Source organism: Panthera tigris, chromosome B4 (genome assembly GCF_018350195.1).
Source record: "Panthera tigris isolate Pti1 chromosome B4, P.tigris_Pti1_mat1.1, whole genome shotgun sequence".
NCBI classification, from domain to species: Eukaryota; Metazoa; Chordata; class Mammalia; order Carnivora; family Felidae; genus Panthera; species Panthera tigris.
Genome location: NC_056666.1, coordinates 19,836,804 through 19,851,211, shown reverse-complemented (window position 1 = coordinate 19,851,211; position 14,408 = coordinate 19,836,804). Strand labels below are relative to the sequence as shown.

Here is a 14,408-nt window from a genome sequence, read left to right as displayed (position 1 = left end):
ATTTGAGGATACCAAGCACAGCTGAGGAAAGGGGTACCATACTGAAAAAGAAGAATTAACTGAAAATCTAATTGTAAATAGGAAATTCCAGCAAACATCTGGCTCAAAGAATACTGGTAACCAGGTCTGTCAATCCCAACCAGATGAAAGAGTTCCCTCTCAATAAACTAACCAGCTGGTGGTCTCCTAATAAAAGAATCCAGTTAGATCACCTAAAATGAAGGCAATCAGCAACAATCCCTGCCCACATACACAGAGCTTCCAATCTCAAATAGGTGCCTAAGAGTCACCACACTTTTTTAAAGGAATTCTTTTATTTATTTTTTATCGCTTCTCAGCCTTTTGGCTAAGATCAAGTGTAGGAATTCTTTTATTTTTTTATTAATTTTTTCTGAGAGAGAGAGTGCGCACACACGAGTGTGGGAGGGGTAGACAAAGTGGAAGATGGAGATCTTAGGCAGGATCCAGGCTGGGCGTGGAGCCCAACACCCGGCTCAATCTCACACACAACCTTGAGATCATAACCTCAGCCTAACTCAAGAGTCAGCTGCTTAACTAACTGATCCACCTAAGCACTCCCAAGAGTCACCAGATTTTTAAGCAAAGTCTCTAACAGGACAGGCCAAAACAACAATACAAAGAATTTCTGAGGAAGAGAGTCCCAGGAGCAGAAGAAAACTTCAGAAAACTGACACAAAACAAAAATTAAAAAACCTGGTTAATACCTTCACAATGAAGGAAAATACAACATTCAAGAGATATTCCATACTCATGGAATGGAAGAGGCAATGTTGTTAAAATATCCATACTACCCAAAGCAGGCTATAATCCCTATCAAAATACCAACATTTTTCACAGAACTAGAATAAAACTAAAATTTGTATGGAAAACCACAAAAGACTAAATAGCCAAAGCAATCTTGAGAGAGAAGACCAAAGCTGGAGGTAACACAATCCCAGAGTTCAAGACACATTACAATGCTATAATAATCAAAACAGTATGCAACAGCACAAAAACAGACACACGGATAAGTGGAACAGAAGAGAGAGCTCAAAAATAACCCGACGCTTATATGGTCAAGTAATCTCCAACAAAGAAGGCAAGAATATACAATGGAGGAAAGACAGTCTCTTCAACAAACGGTGCTGGGAAAACTGGACGGCTACATGCAAAAGAACAAAACTGGACCCCTTTTTAGTCACAAACAAAAATAAACTCAAAATGGATTAGATCAAAATTTGAGACCTGAAACCAGAAAACTCCTAAAACATAGACAGTAATATCTTTGACATCAACCATAGAAACATTTTTCTAGGTAGGTCTCCTTAGGCAGGGTGAAAAAAAAAAACAAAAATAAATTATTGGGACTACATCAAAATAAACCCTTTTGTACAGCAAAGGAAACCCTCAACAAAATGAAAAGAAAAGGCAACTCACTGAATGGGAAAAAATATTTGCAAATGATGTATTTGATAAGGGATTAATAGGCAAAATCTATAAAGAATGGGGGTGGCCTGAGTGGCTTAATCAATAAGAGCATGTGACTCTTAATCTCAGGGTCATTAGTTCAAGGTCCATGTTGGGTGTGGAACCTACTTAAAAAAATAAAAAATTAAAAAATATGCTAAATGAAAAAAAAGAACTTAACACCAAAAAATCCAATTTAAAAATGGACAGAGGTTGAGGCGCCTGGCTGGCTCATCTGGTGGAGCGTGTGACTCTTGATCCCAAGAGTTTGAGCCCCACGTTGGGTTTAGACATTACTTAAAAATAAAATATTTTTTAAAAATGGGCAAAAGACCTGAAACAGACATTCTTCCAAACAAGACATACAGACTGAACGACAAACACAATAAAAGATGTTCAACATCACTCATCATCAAGGAAATATAAATTAAAATCACAATAAGAAATCATTTTACACCAGTCAAAATGGCTAGTATCAAAACCACAAGAAATAACAAGTGTTGGCAAGGATATGTATGGAGTAATGGGAACCCTGGTGCACTGTTGGTGGCAGTATGAATTGGTGCAGCCACATTGGAAAGCAGAATGGAGGTTCCTCAAAAATTAAAAATAGATTACCATATGACGTAGTAATTCCACTACTGAGAATTTACCCAAATAAAATGAAAACACTAATCCAAAAACATACACACACCTTTATGTTTACTGCAGTATTATAATAGCCAAGATAACAGAAGCGACTCAAGTGTCCATGGAAAAAGAATGAGCCATAAAAAAAGAATGAGACCTTGCCATTTGCAACAACAAGGATGGTCCTAGAGGATATAAGGCTAACTAAAATAAGTCAGAAAAAGACAAATACCATATGATTTTGTTTAAATGCAGAATCTAGGGGCACCTGGGTGGCTCAGTCGGTTAAGCAGCCGACTTCGGCTCAGGTCATGATCTCACGGTCCGTGAGTTCGAGCCCCGCGTCGGGCTCTGTGCTGACAGCTCAGAGCCTGGAGCCTGTTTCAGATTCTGTGTCTCCCCCTCTCTGACCCTCCCCCGTTCATGCTCTGTCTCTCTCTGTCTCAAAAATAAATAAACGTTAAACAAAAATTAAAAATAAATAAAAATAAATGCAGAATCTAAACAAATGAAGAACAAAGAAAATAAGCAAAAACAGACCCTGAGGGAATGGGCAAAATGAGTGAAGAGGAAGTAGGAGATACAGGCTTCCAGTTATGGAATAAGTCACAGGGATACAAAGGCACAGCAGAAGGAATATATTCAGTGATTGTGTAACAGCACCGTAGGGTGACAGATGGCAGCTACACTTGTGGTGAGCACAGCATAACACAGAGAGTCGTGGAATCACTATGTTGCACACCTGAAACTAATGTAAACTTGTATGTCAACTATACTTCAACTAAAAAACAAAGAAATAAAGACATCCAAGAAATAAAAACAGAAGATAAAGAATAAAAAACAGAACATAAGAGAAAAGCATAATAGACTTTAAAAGTCTAAGTGAAGGGTCAGAAGACAAAGTAAGGAATTGCCTCAAAAGTAGAACCAAAGGGGCGCCTGGGTGGTTCAGTCGGTTAAGCGTCCGACTTCGGCTCAGATCATGATCTCAAAGTTCATGGGTTCAAGCCCCACATCAGGCTCTGTGCTGACAGCTCAGAGCCTGGAATTTCCTTCATATTCTGTGTCTCCCTTTCTCTCTACCCTCCCCTGCTCATACTCTCTCTCTCTCTCTGAAAAATAAACATTAAAAAAAAAAAAAAGTAGAACCAAAAAAAAAACTTAAACAAAATATTAAAAATTGGAAAATTAGTTCAAAATGACCAACATCTTACAGAGAACAAACTGAGGGTTGATGGGGGCTAGGGAGAGGGGAAAGTGAGTGATGGGATTTGAGAAGGGCACTTGTTGGGATGAGCACTGGGTGTTGTATGGAAACAAATTTGACAATAAATTATGTTTTAAAAAAAAAAAGGCCAACATCCAAATAAAGAAACATACAGGGATGCCTGGGTGGCTCAGGCAGCTAGGCGTCCAACTCAATTTCAGCTCAGGTCATGATCTCAGTGTCATGAGATCAAGTCCAGCATCCAGCTCTGCACTGGGCATGGGGCCTGCTTAAAATTCTCTCTCCCTCTGCCCCTCCAACCACCCCTGCACACACACGCATGCTCTCTAAATAAAAAAAAAAAGTTAAAAATACTCAACATCATTATCAGGGAAATACAAATGAAAACCACAATGACATACCACCTCACACCAGTCAGAACGGCTAAAATTAACAACTCAGACAACCACAGATGTTGGCAAGGATGCAGAGAAAAAGGATCTCTTTTGCACTGCTGGTAGGAATGCAAACTGGTGCAGCCACTCTGGAAAACAGTATGGAGGTTCCACAAAAAGTTTAAAAAAAAGGGCGGGGGCGCCTGGGTGGCTCAGTTGGTTGGGCGTCCAACTGCGGCTCAGGTCATGATTTCAGGTTTTTTAGTTCAAGCCCCTCTTCAGGCTCTTTGCTGACAGCTCAGAGCCTGGAGCCTACTTCGGATTCTGTGCCTTCCTCTTGCTCTGCGCCTTCCCCACTGCCCACCTCCCCCCCCACTGCTATCGTTTTGTCTTGCTCTTAAAAATAAACATTTGAAAAAAAAAAAGTTAAAAATAGAACCACCTTCCAATTACACTACTAGGTATTTATCCAAGGGATACAGGTATGCTGTTTCCAAGGGGCATATGCACCCCAATGTTTATAGCAGCACTATCGACAATAGCCAAAGTATGGAAAGAGCCCAAATGTCCAACAACAGATGAATGGGTAAAGAAGATGTGGTATATATATACAATGGAGTATTACTTCGCAATCAAAAAGAATGAAATCTTGCCATTTGCAACAACATGGATGGAACTAGAGGGTATTATGCTAAGCGAAATTAGAGAAAAATATCATATGACTTCACTCATGTGGAATTTAAGATACAAAACAGATGAGAAGGAAAGCAAAAATAATATAAAAACAGGAAGGGGGACAAAAATAAGAGACTCTTAAATATAGAGAACTAAGGGTTGCTGGAGGGGTTGTGGGTAGGGGGATGGCTAAATGGGTAAGGGGCACTAAGGAAGACATTTGTTGAGATGAGCACTGGGTGTTATACATAGGGAATGAATCACTGGAATCTACTCCTGAAATCATTATTGCACTATATGCTAACTAACTTGGATGTAAATTTTTTAAAAATTTTTGATTAAAAATAATAAGAAAAAAGAAAATAAAGAAAAATACTGAAAAAAATAACAGAACTGATGAAATCATCAAAGAAATAATTTTTAAAAGTTCTACTATTGACCAAACTTAAGTTCCCTAACATGATTTGCCAAATCAAAAGGGCCATTGTATGCCTAATACAATGAGTGAGGAGAAACACACTACCATGAAAAATATCAGAAATAACCTGGATAAAAAAATACTAAATCCAGAGAGAACAATCACATACAAAATATTAGAAATCAGGACTTTACAACATTTCTTAACAGAAACATGAAAGCTAAAAAGCAAATTGCCAAAATTCTAAAGGAAAATGATTTCCAACCAAGAATTCTATATTCAGCCAAACTATCAATCAAGATGATAAAGCCAACAATTTTATCAAACCTGAAAAACCTTTAAAAAATTATTCCTCACACACCATTTTCTATGAAGTTGCTAGAGATGCCCACCGAAACAAGAAAATAAACCATTAGAGATGAAGAAATGGGGAAGTGAGGTGTTACAAAACAGAATCCAAAATAAGCAAGAAACAAAGAAACTCCCAAGATTATAGTGAAGGGAAGATCCAGACCTAAAGAGAAACCAGCCCAGATGACAGCAGGGAGATGGTACCCAGAAGGTCTACTGATTTAAAAAAGAAAGGAAAGAGGAAAGTGAAAAGCGAAAGAGGAGGGAGAAGAGGAGGCAGAAGGAGAAAGAAAAGAAGGGGAGAAGAAAAGAAGGCGGAGGGAAAGAGAAAGAAGAGGGAGGAAGAGGGAAGGGGGAGGAAGAAGAGAGGAAGAGGATGGAGAGGAGGAGGAAAAGAGGGAGAGGAGAGAGAGAGAAAAAGGAAAAGGAAAATTGAATTCATGGAAAATTTTACTAATACACTACCTGATTCATTAACCATTTGGAAGATTATATGAAGAAGCAACAGAGGGAAAAAATTTAGCCTTAAATAAAGAATACAAGGAAACTTAAAATACAAGATGATTATTAATCCCAAGGAAATGAAATTAATAAAAAAAAATCAGTATACTTTTGGCTCAAAAATGAACAAAATATTTAAGTAGTCATAATAATGTAAATATTACTGTTCAACACTACTGATTTAACAAAAATCTGTGATATATTGAAAGGCAACTACTAAAATTGATATGTCAAGAACAGCTGCTTATGGGGGTGCCTGGCTGGCTCAGTCAGTGGAGCATGCAACTCTCGATCTCAGGAGTTGGGTGCAGCTGGGGTGCAGAGCTTACTCAACAAAAATAAACTTTAAAAAGCAATAGCTGTGGGGCACCTGGATGGCTCAGCTGGTTAAGCGTCCAACTCTTGATTTCACCTCAGGTCATGATCTCATGGTTCATGAGTTGGAGCCCCCAAGTCAGATTCCGAGCTGACAGTGCAGAGTGAGCTTGGGGTCCTCTCTCCTTCTCTCTGCCCCTCCCCTGCTCGCGCTCTAAATCTCTCTTCCTCTCTCTCAAAATAAATAAACATTTAAAATTCTGTAAATAAAATAAACAATAGCTGCTTACACATTCCTTTTAGAAACATACAAGTAAGTACCAGAAGGAACGGCCAAAAGAGGTTGCTTCTGGTAATGAGATGAGGGTTCAAGGGTAAAGCAGCAGGTACTGTTTTGTTTGAGTGAGAAAAGTTTTTGGTAATACCAGACTTAGACTATGTGCATTTATCGCTCTGGTAAACATAAAAATTAAATCCAAAAAAAAGGGAATAAATAGGTGCCATATGCTGGGCAAGGTATCAATTTCCTTTCTCTCACTAGTTACACAGGTGAGAGTTACACTTGTTAATACAAACAAGTATTAAGCACCTACTTCATATCAGCCATTAGGTTAGGCTCTTCTCACAGTAAAAGAATTCAAGAGAGACCAGAGAAATTGGCCACTTACTACATTTTATCTATGGTGGTTAGCACTAAATCTGTTAACTTTCTAAAAGCACCTCTTTCAAAGCTGTAAGAACTTAATGTACTATGAGAAATTTAAAGGCAAATATTAGATATGAATCAGCAATAAGAAAAAAATGGTAGCAAATATTTAACTCTGAAGGCATTTTTTTTTTAATGTTTATTTATTTTTGAGAGAGACAGAGTGCAAGTATGGGAGGGGCAGAGAGAGGGAGACACAGAAACCAAAGCAGGCTCCAGGCTCTGAGCTGTCGGTACAGAGCCCGACACAGAGCTTGAACCCACGAACTGTGAGATCATGACTGAGCCAAAGTCAGACACTTAACCGACTGAGCCACCCAGGTGCCCCAATGTTTGTTTATTTTTGAGAGCGAGAAAGACCAGGCACGAGTTGGGGAGGGGCAGAGAGAGACACAGAATCTGAAGCAGGCTCCATGACCTGAGCCAAAGTCAGATGCTCAACCGACTGAGCCACCCACCCAGGCGCCCCAATTCAGAAGGCACTCTATTTAAAGTATACAAACTAAACTGCTCGTACAGAAATAAAAGGGAGAAAGTTATATATGAAATTTGAACTGCCTTCTTGCACTCGGGAATCAAAGGTAAATTGAAAAAAAAAAGAAATCAAAGACAAATTTGAAAAAACAATTTTCAATTATGTATATATCATGGTAAATCTCCAAGTGGCAGAAATAAAAAAGAAAAGTTAAAAGAATAAACATCAGTTGAAGGTGACGCACTTAATGAAAATATCAGATCTAATATATAATACATACACCCTAGAGACTGGGGTGGACTATGACACCAGCATAGACCCTAGACACGTTAAAAAAAAAAAAAAAAAAAAAGTTCTAACTGGGTTCCCTGCATGAGGACAGGAGTTGTTAAGTGCCTATCCCACAACCAGAGGGGAATCTATCCTAGAAAAACATGGCCTAGACCAGTAAGACTAGAGATGCTGCACTGAAGATGTCTGTTCTGGACGTGAGGAGTCACTCTAGAAAAACTGGAAACTCAAACCTATGTTGAGAGAAAGTGGGGCCCAAAATCCATTATCTAAAGGGTCCTGGGACACCTGGGGGCAGACTCACGATTTCAGCTTAGGTCACACAGTTTGGTTAGGGAGACTGAGCCCCACCTCTCACTCTGCACTGACAGCAGGGAGCCTGCTTGGGATTATCTCCCTCTCTCTGCCCCTCCCCCACCCACCTCTGCATGCATGCTCTCAAAAATATATATAAACATTAAAAAAAAAAACCAAACCAGGGGTGCCTGGGTGGCTCAGTTAAGCGTCCAACTCTTGGTTTCAGGTCAGGACATGATCTCATGGTTCATGGGTTCAAGCCTTGTGCTGGGCTCTGGGCTGAGGGTGGAGCCTGCTTGGAATTCTCTCTTTTCCTATCTCTCCGCCCCTCCCCTGCTCATGATCTCTCTCAAAATAAATAAATTATTTATAAATAAATAAATAGATAGATAGATAGATAGTACTGCAATCAAAACAAAAATCAGTCTGGAGCAATGAACTCCATCCAGTAGGCAAACTCTAACAGTCTGCTGTTACCAACCCCAAAGCCATTCTCCAGATCTTCCCTAGTAACAAAATTCCAATTGTATTTAGTTCTCCAACTGACCCATATTTTGAATTATAACAATTCAAAGCCAGTAAAATTAAGCATAATCTGTTGCCTGGGGCTTCAAGAAAACTTAAGAGAATCAGTCAGCTGGGCGGAAAATCAATTTTCATTTTGCACCCCCCTTCTGCCTAGAACTTCTTTCCACAGTCACAATGACTGTTTCAGCTGCCATCCTCTCTCTGACTGTGGGACAACCCTGAAAACAAAAACCATGTGCTAAGGTTGGTATAGTAGGAGGACAAAAAAAAAGCCTGATCCCAAATGATGTCACAAGAGCTGTCATAAAAGCTTTAAAAGGCCTTTTGAACTCCTTTTAAAAGAAAGAATCTGTAAATCTGTAAATTCCTAATCTACAGAAGCCACTAGAACCTGGTCTTTGGTAAGGTCACACAGCGTTCTTCAGAGACAGAGCAAATGCAAACACTTTCCATAGTAACATCTTCACTGTGTTCCTAGAGGAACAGGAATCCCAAGGAAGACAACTCCTGAGGATTAGCTCACAGCCAAAAATTACAATGAAGACATCTACCACCAGAGTTAACAAACAATTCTAATTCTAATTTAGAGAAATCTAAAATCTCTAAGAGGTTTTAAAATAAGTATTTTTTTTTTTTAAGTAAGCTCTTCGCCCGATGTAGGACTTGAACTCATGACCCTGAGATCAAGAGTCATGTGCTCCATCGACCAACCCAGCCAGGGGCCCCTAAAATAAGTATGTTTCAAATGTTCAAGTAGTAAGGGAATATAATCCATAAGGCAATAATAGCAAAATATTATAAAAAAAGAAGCAGCAAATGGAAACATAAAAACAAACAGAAAGTCTACATATACTTTACTCAGACAAGAAATTCACTCATAGGGTTAACAATATGCATAAATTTCAAGACAGAGCTAAAGAGATTATCCACAATAGAGAGATAAGATAGAAAATATGATGAAAAAGAAATTAAAAGACAAGCAAAAAAGAACAAGAATCTCAAGCATACACCTTAATTAACAGTTCCAGAAGAAAATTAAATGGGAAGGTGACATATGAAGAGAGAGCAGAAAATCTGCCAACATGTAAGAAAAACTGAGTCCACAGAACAAAAGCTGATCAGCTCTGAAGCAGGAGAAGCATACTGTCAACAGATTTTCTATTAGCACAATTAGATACCAGAAGACAAACTAGAATAAATTCTTTACTTATAGGAAAACAATTATTACTCTAAAATTCAAACTAGCATATAAGACAGCAAAATAATAACATTTTTAGACAGAGATGAATATAGTTTGCTTACTGCTTACTAGGCACTGAACCCTAGAACTGTATTTTAAAAAGAGGGGTGCCAGGGTGGTTCAGTCGGTTAAGCGTCCAACTTCAGCTCAGGTCATGATCTTATGGCTCATGGGTTCAAGCCCCGTGTCGGGCTCTGTGCTGACAGCTCAGAGCCCGGAGCCTGCCTCAGATTCTGTGTCTCCCTCTCTCTGACACTCCCCCACTCATACTCTGTATGTCTATCTCTCTCTCAAAAATAAACATAAAAAAAAATTTTTTTTTAAAGAAAAGTAAATGACTATAAAGCAGCAAGGCAAACAAAAAACTGGGTTAAACAAAAACATCAGTAATGTTATATCTAAATTATAAACGCCTATTTAAAAAAAACACAATTTGGGACGCACCTGGGTGGCTCAGTCAGTAAACTATTCAACTCTTGATTTCAGCTCAGGTCATGATCTCACAATTCATGGGTTCAAGCCCCACATCAGGCTCTGTGCTGGCAGTGCAGAGCCTGCTTGGGATTCTCTCTCTCCCTCTCTCTGCCCCTCCCCCACTCATGAGCTCTTTCTTTCCGAAAATAAACTTTTAAAAACTAAATAAAATATAAACATAAAAATAAGAAAATTAAATAAACTGTGGCTCTATAACAAAACACTAAAAAGCAGATAAAAAGAATGAATTAGATCAGTATGTATTAATGCAGCTATATCACAAGTTACAGAACACATATACAATGATACCATTCCTGTAAAATAATACTAGATGGTATTTATGAATATACACATGTAGTATAAGTATTAAAACAGATGGTAGTGTATGCATACAATGGAATATTATTCAGCCATAAAAACAAAGGAAATCATGCTGTTAGCAACAACACAGATCAACCTTAAGGGCATTATGCTAAGTGAAACAAATTAGAGAAAGACAAATACAAATCTTCCCCAATATACAAGTGTTATGTCCCAATAAACCTATCACAAGTTGAAAATATGATATAAGCTATAAATGCATTTAATACACCTAACCTACAAACATCACAGCTTAGCCTAGCCTACCTTAAATGTATTCAGAACACACATTAGCCTACGGTTGGGCAAAATCATCTAACACAGAACCTATTTTATAATAAAGTGTTATGTATTGAATACTGTACTGAAAATGAACAACAGAGTGGCTGTAAGTATACTGGTTATTTGCCCTCCTAATCAAGTTGGCAGCTGATTGGGAGATGAGGCTCACAGTTGCTGCCCAGCAGCATCACGAGCATATCGTACCGTGTATCGCTGTTCTGGGAGAAGATCAAAACAAAACTTGAAATACAGTTTCTACTGAATATACATTGCTTTCACAACCATGTAAGGTCAAAAAATCCTAAGTCAGAACTGTCTGTACTATATCCTCTCAACTTACATATGGAATCTAAAAGAACCACTCTCATAGAAACAGAGAACAGAGAAACAGAGAATGGATGGAGGGTAGGGAAAAGGGGTGAGGTGCAGATGAAAGGCAGAAACTTCCAGTTATGATAAGGTCTGGAAACATAACATACAGCATGGTGACTATAGTTAACAAGACTGTATTGTGTATATGAAAGTTACTAAGAGTAAATTTTTTTCAAGTTGTTTTTGTTTTTTGTTTTTAAGGAAGCTTTACACCCAAACATGGGGCTTGAACTCACAACCCTAAGATCAAGAGTCCTATGCGCTACCAACTGAGCCAGCAGGCATCCCAAGAATAAGTCTTAAAGGTTCTCGTCAAAAGAAAAGAAACAGGGCACCTGGTGGCTCAGTCAGTTAAGCACCCAATTCTTGATCTCAGCTCAGGTCATGATCTCAGGATGGTGAATTCAAGCCTTACGTCGGGCTGCAAGTAGGACATGAAGCCTACTTAAAAAATAATTTAAAAAAAAAAAAAAAAGAGGGGCACCTGGGTGGCTCAGCTGGTTAAGCGACCAACTCTCAATTTTGGCTCAGATCATGATCTCACAGTTTGTGAGATCAAGCCCCACATCAGGCTCTGTGCTGACAGCACGGAGCCTACTTGGGATTCTCTCTCTGTGTCTCTCTCTCTCACAAAATAAATAAATAAATAAACTTAAAAAAGAAAAAGAAAAAGAAAATTGTAATTATGTTAGGTGATGAATGTTAACTAAATTCACCGTGGTAATCATTTTACAACATATAAACATATCAAATCATTACATTGTATACCTTAATACAATGTTATATGTCAATTATATCCCAATGAAACTGGAGAGGAAGAGAGAGAGAAACAGACAGAGGGACAGGTTGGTCCCAAGACACGCTAAAAGGTTAACGGATGACTCAGACTGGGGACAGTACAAAAGTATTTCAAGTTAATTTTTTTTTATTATTCTTTTTCAGAAGGTAAGAGTTGAGGCAAATATGAAGAATCAACATTAGTTCATCGTGAGTGAAGAATATTTATGTTCTATATTCATAACAATTTATGATAACTAAATATACACTAACGTAATTTTACTTAATAAAATTAAATAGAAATATACACTACAGTTAAGCATATAGTTTAGATGGTTTTATAGATATATAGGGACTTTTGCATTATATATCTTCATTAAACAAAAACTGAAAAATGTGCAACTCTAGGTCAATCCCCAAATTCTGGGTTTACATTCCATCTAGTAGTTCTTCCCCAACAATGTTAAGAAGCCAGGAATAAATACAATATAAAGAGGCAGAAGAATAGGAAAAAGTTACATCTCACCTCCGGTAGAAATCATCTTTTCATTTAGAGCTAGAATAGCAATACCTAAATAATGTAAAATCCTAATGGGCTTTTGGCCATTTTACTCTCTTGCACAATCCACTCTATGTTTTCAAAGTAGAATATTTAACACCTAATATATCCTCTTTATCTCATTAAAATTATATAAGTAGATAAAATTTCTAGTAAGTCTCCTCAGCCTGTGGTAATTAAAAACAAATACCCATTAAATACAAAACAGTCATCAATAAGTGTCTTAATCTCTAACCACCAAGAAGTTAGTAAACAGTGTTAAGTCTAATCAAAAATCTTCAGCAAAAATACATGTTCACTTCAGATAAATAAGCAATTCAAGTGCTTTTTCTGAACAATGAATGCCTACCTACAAAGAGTTTCCCTTAAAAACCATCCAAACCTTCCCTCACTCTTTTACTTTCCTCTTCCCTTACTTTTTCAACATTCGGTCTAATCCTACAATCTCTACTCTCTTCAGTACCCTATAATGAGAGGTCTGCCCAAACCAGGGAACTACAACTGTGGTCTCAGAAACTTTTCTCAATCCTTCAGGTCCTTACAGCAAGGTTCTACTGCAGGTTCTCCTTTCCTGAACGTTCATGATCCGTTCGTGGTAACTTGTTCTCTCACTCTCCACAAGTGTGGATGGATATTCACCATAGCCATCTTCATTTTTCTTTTCTCTAACAAAAAAATGTCATTGGTTCCCAATCTTCCTTCTAGGCAGCTACAACTCCAACTTAACTCCATTACATTAATCCTAAATTTCCAATGAAAACTCCCAGCAGCATCAAAACGAACATGCCCAAAACAGAACTTTATTCTTCAAGTTTGCTCTCCTTTTGCCATTACTCTATGACTATTTACGGTACCACCATTCCAGAGTGATTAACTTTGGTACTCAGAATTGTCTTTGATTACTCCCTTTCCTTTACCCAATATCCATGTGTCATTTCATCCTTTAAAATGTTCCCTCCCTTCCTTTTCACTCCCTCTCCTCCTTTCCACTCCCTCCCCTTCTAGTCTCACATATTTAGTGTAATATCATCCTGTGTTTCAGTTTCTAACTTCCCATTTCAAATCCATTCCATCCACTACCAAACTTCTTGTGTGAAATTACAACTTTATTACTCTGGTTTTTACTCTATAGTATCTGCCAAGGTACTACCAGCTCAGAATTCCCTCTTCTCTGAGAAATGAGCTATCTCAAACCCACAGACATCTTGTGTCTCAAGCAACCTTACTGCCTAGCCATGGCTAACTGGTCCAGAGTCAGGCACCTCATCCAAGCCAACCCAGTTTCTTTCCTCCCCAAAGGAACAGGAGAACATTTAGTCTTTTGAGACGGGAAACAGAAAATATTAGGAGCTGAAGTATGGCCACTTTTCACCACAAGAGGCAATACAGAACATGATGGTTGAGAGCTTAATCACAGCCCAGCCTCCAAATAGATACGCATTTCTCTTAAAATCATGATGTCTTGGGGCGCCTGGGTGGCTCAGTCCGTTGAGCATCCGACTCCGGCTCAGGTCATGATCTCACTCAGTCTGTGAGTTTGAGCCCCCTGTCGGACTCTGCGCTGACAGCTCAGAGCCTGGAGCCTGCTTCTGATTCTGTGTCTCCCTCTCTCTCTGCCCCTCCCCCACTCATGCTCTGTCTCTGTCTCAGAAATAAACATTAAAAAATTAAAAAAAAAAACATGATGTCTTTACCCATAAAATGTGAACAAAGTACCTCAAAGGTTTGATAAGATGATTAAACCAGATAATTGTAGAACATTTAACATAGTACCTGACAGATAGTAAACAGCTAGTAACAGAGAAACCTGCAGAAAGGAAAAGAATAAAGCAGACAAAGAAAAGCAAAAATAAGATTAAGACTAATTCAATTCTGGGGCACCTGGGTGGTTCAGTCAGTTAAGCATCCAACTCTTAATTTCAGCTCAGGTCATGATCTCGCAGTCTGTGAGAGAGTCTGTGGGGATCCAAGCTGTCAGCATACTCTCTCCTCTCTCCCCTCTCCTCTCTCTCTCTCTCTCCCTTGGGATAGTCTCTCTCCTCTCTCTCTGTCCCTTTCCTACTTGCGTGCCACACACTCACGCTCTCT

At 38.5% G+C, this 14,408-nt stretch overlaps 1 protein-coding gene and 1 pseudogene across 12 annotated transcripts in view; one reads left to right on the top strand and one right to left on the bottom strand.

The window, feature by feature from the left end:
• The window catches only part of MLLT10 (MLLT10 histone lysine methyltransferase DOT1L cofactor), a 234,949-nt gene that overhangs the window by 213,446 nt on the left and 7,095 nt on the right, over positions 1 to 14,408 (bottom strand). The window lies entirely within an intron of this gene.
• Positions 327 to 416, top strand: LOC122240719 (annotated as a pseudogene).